Here is a 4,294-nt window from a genome sequence, read left to right as displayed (position 1 = left end):
AAAATTGATTTTTCGATTTTATGAATTTTTTATGGATTTTTTAAAGATTTTTTCAAAAGAAAAACCGATTAAAAATCGAGTGTCAACAATGAAAATATTTAGCCATGAATTATTATTGATAATAAAAATATTTTTTATCAGTTAATTATTTTAAGCAATACAAATATCATTTACAAAAATATATTTTTTTCCTTAAATGTTCATGCCAAAAAAACGAACCCCTTGGCCACGAACAGTTGATGACATTTTTGGTTCTAAACATTCCTTTCGTTTCAATATTTCATATATGCCCAGCACGTGGGTTTTGGGCACGTGCGGATGTAGGAAAGACACCTGTTCGGATTGCAGATGCAATCCGCATGGCAAGGAATCACAGCACGAAAGTGTGAGGCTCGCACTCTCTCTTTCCTCCTCTTCCTCTCACACTCGAAAATGGTGGGCGCTGATGATGATTCACTCGATCGCTACAGAGAGCTGAAGCGCTTCGACGAGTCCAAATTGGGCGTCAAGGGCCTCGCCGACTCCGGCATCGCCAAGCTCCCTCGGTTCTTCGTCCGCCCGTCGGAGGAGATCGCCGCCGAAGTGTCCGATTCCCGATCGGCCGCGTCCGCCGGGCTCGATATCCCGGTGATCGACCTCGGGAGCCTCGCGGTGGACCGTCCGGCGGCGGTGGCGCGAGTCCTGGAGGCGGCGCGCGAGGTCGGGTTCTTCCAGGTGGTGAACCACGGGATACCGGCGACCGTGCTGGAGGGTTTGCTGGCGGCGGCCCGTGCTTTCCACGAGCTGCCGGGGGAGGCGAAGGCGGGGTACTACAGCAGGGAGGCGGGGAGGAAGGTGAAGTTCATGAGCAACTTCGATCTGTACGAGTCGAAGCACGCGAATTGGAGGGACACTCTGTTCTGCCTCATGGGGCCTGAGCCGCTCGATCCTCTGGAATTGCCTCTGGTCTGTAGGTACTCGTTTCTCCAGATTCTCAATTCCACATTGAGGACGACAGATTATCATTGTCTGCAGTGTGGAATTCCCACTAGCCAACTTAAGTTAGGGTTCTAAGTTCTTCCTCGACTGCTTTCATGGATGACATTTCAATTTATAGACTAGAGTGTCTGCATTGGTTCCTCCGTCAGGGTTTAGCCTTACAACTCCGTTCAACTCTCTGGTCTGGATCATGCTCTTGCAATCTTGAGAAGAAAAAGGAAGAAATATGGTAATTTTATGGGAATATAGGTCCGCTATATAAGGGATTCAAAAGAGGGCAGTTGTCTTTTTTGGCTGGTTTGAGGTGTGTGTACTCATCTATTTCTAGCAACCGTGGTTTGAGCAGAACTGTCACATAAATTTCTGACTAATCTTCTACTTAGGACTGCACATTAGGTGTGCAATAGAGAGAATTCAGTGCAGTTTGCTTGAAAGAAATTAAAATGGAATACACGGGCATAACATCGTTGACGAACAACTGTTCAGTAACTGACTGCTGCACAGTAATCTAATCGTGGGTTGACTGCAAAGTCAATTTGCCTGTGAAAATGGTTTGTTGGAGACCTCTTAGGTTGTGAAACCATTATAAACTCGACGCAGTTCTATGGTTTTACGAATTGAAACAAGTTTGCAAATTGGAAAAATAGAGCAAGCTGATCCTAGTCTCTGTCTAATTTGGCATATATTGCAGAGACATGATGATGGAGTATTCCAAGCAGGTTAAGGCATTAGGGACCACTCTATTTGAATTGCTGTCAGAGGCGCTTGGTCTGAAACCCGACCATCTTGTGAAAATGGACTGCACAAAAGGGCTTGCTCTTCTCAGTCACTACTATCCAGCTTGTCCGAGCCTGATCTGACTATGGGCACCACCAAGCATTCTGACCCTGACTTTCTTACTATCCTTCTCCAAGACCATATCGGGGGACTTCAAGTTTATTACCGAGATCAATGGGTCAGTGTTCCACCTGTGGCTGGAGCTTTAGTTGTCAACATTGGAGATCTCCTTCAGGCAAGCTTTTGATCCTGTTCCTAGAATGTTTTTACTTTTCTATCAAATCTGACTGCTAAGTTGATTTCAAAGCTCACCTCCTAATTCTTATTCTTGTTTCTCGGTAGTTCTGAATTCTTGAAAACCAATTTTGTGCTATCATAGTAAATCAGACGGACATATAGAAACTATAAAATATTTCCCGTGCTTTGTGGCTCAACACCTTAATTTTGTCAATCCACTTAGTTCTTTCAACTTGCTAGTTGTGCTGAAACTTTTTATAAACTTGCTTATCGCTTATCGAATCTTCCTTTTCACTGAGTTTTTGTGGCAAACTTCTACTGGTTATCATTGATCATTCAAAACTCTGTCTCTTGGACCCACAATATAATGGTTGTCCGCCTAAACCAAAGGCAGTTATAGATGCTATAAGAAAACATCGTAAGAAAATAGCTAGAGAAATATATAAAGATTGAATTAGGTCTCAAGATGAAAATCGGCATTTTACTACCAATTAGAAGTTTCATGTTGGACGCAATAGTCATATTGGAAATTATGATCAAGGATTACAATATCAATATCCTAAACATTTTCAAATACAAAGTTCGGTATCTTCCCGCCAATTAGTGAATTAAGCGGTATTCCTTTGTAATAGAATAACAAACAAAAAAGTTCACCCTCATAAATTGCATATCATCGTAAATGTGAACTACTTATACGAATAAAAATGCAAATCAAAGAAAAAACTTTTCTTTTCTTTATTCCTTTATATTTCGAAAGGAAATTGTATAGATATCTCCTCTTTTTTATTCATCATTCAATTTGATGACCTAAAGCAGATAGTTGTATGGGTGAAAGAAAACAGCTTAGAAATTAACATTAAAAAGATTGAGTCTCATTTCCTACTTACAAGAAATTAGAAAGAAAGTAAACATAAACAAGACTTTTACTCCAACATTGGTTAATTAGCCATCCTGGCTTGAAGCGGGCTCAACTCAAAGATCAACCGTGTAGAGTTGTAGTCATATTTTTCATGTGCGTTATAGCACCATTGCATATGAAGATTTGGTAACACTACATCCTAGAGTACGTTCGGCACTACTGGTTAACGGAATGTAGTTAGAGAAATAGTGTGGCTGGTAGGTTTGCATGGTCTGAATTTGCAATCCTTAGCTAGATTCTAAAGTTCTCAGGAATCGGCAAAATCATTGTCTATTGTGGCCAAGTTTTACATAGTTATAAGCCTAGCACCTAACAATTGAGGATAATCACCGTACTTCTTTATTTCCCTACAGCTTATGTCAAATGACATTTTCAAAAGTGTTTGGCACCGAGTGTTGGCAAACTGTGTTGGCCCTAGATTATCCGTGGCTTGCTTTTTCACTCTTCATCTATATCCAACTACGAGAATGTACGGCCCGATAAAGGAAATATTATCAGAAGACAGGCCTGCTTTGTATCGGGAAATCTCTCTTCGCGAGTTCGTCACATATTATGACTCAAAAGGACTCGATGGTACTTCAGCTCTGACGCATTTCAGGTTGGTTAAATAACCATTTGACTGTTATGTCGATAGCTTGAATTGTAAGCAATAACTAGTGCTGGAGGGATCCACAAAATATATCTAGAACGAGGGAGGCTGTAATGATTAAGACTCTAGTGAGATTTGAGGGTATAGTTGTAGATCGTTAGATGCTTCTTTGTACACAATTGTTTGTATATCAATATATAGATGTCTCTTTTGTACACTGCTGTTTATGTGGCTCTTCTTATGTTGATTGGATATATATTTTTTCAACAGATAGGACCATTGTATTAGCTTGATCGGTTCCTTATGCTTGATAAAAGGATAAACGGCACAAATGATTTTTAAATTTTGATTTAATATGCAATATGGCTCATAAATTTTAAATTTGCTCAATATGATCCCGAACTTTAGCCCAATATGCAATGCTGTCCCCGAACTTTTGATTTGTTCAATAGAGTCCCTGGACTTTTGGTACATATTCAATTTAGTCCCTAAACTATGTGAAAATGTTCAATATTATCATTCTATTAATTCAAATTCAAGAACAACATTGAATATTTTCATAGAATCCATGGACTAAATTGAATATGTACCAAAAATTCAGAGACCTCATTGGACAAATTAAAATTTAATATAAAGTTTAAGACCCACATAACACGTTGGAAAACAAAGTTCAAGAATCATTTGTGTCATTATCTATCCGATAAAACGGTATATAGCAGCATTGAACATGGACACCATTAAGCATATTGGTTGCCTATGGTAAGCATATGTTATTATGTAGGTGCTGAAGCTTT

General features: G+C 39.8%; 1 pseudogene; it reads left to right on the top strand.

Annotated features, from left to right (window-relative positions):
- Positions 1–411: 411 nt before the first annotated feature.
- Positions 412–3,715, top strand: LOC115750637 (annotated as a pseudogene).
- The last annotated feature ends 579 nt before the right edge of the window (positions 3,716–4,294 follow it).

This window comes from Rhodamnia argentea, chromosome 1 (assembly GCF_020921035.1).
Source record: "Rhodamnia argentea isolate NSW1041297 chromosome 1, ASM2092103v1, whole genome shotgun sequence".
Classification (NCBI taxonomy): domain Eukaryota; kingdom Viridiplantae; phylum Streptophyta; class Magnoliopsida; order Myrtales; family Myrtaceae; genus Rhodamnia; species Rhodamnia argentea.
The sequence above is the reverse complement of the archived record's forward strand: the minus strand, read 5'-3'. Positions and strand labels throughout refer to the sequence as shown.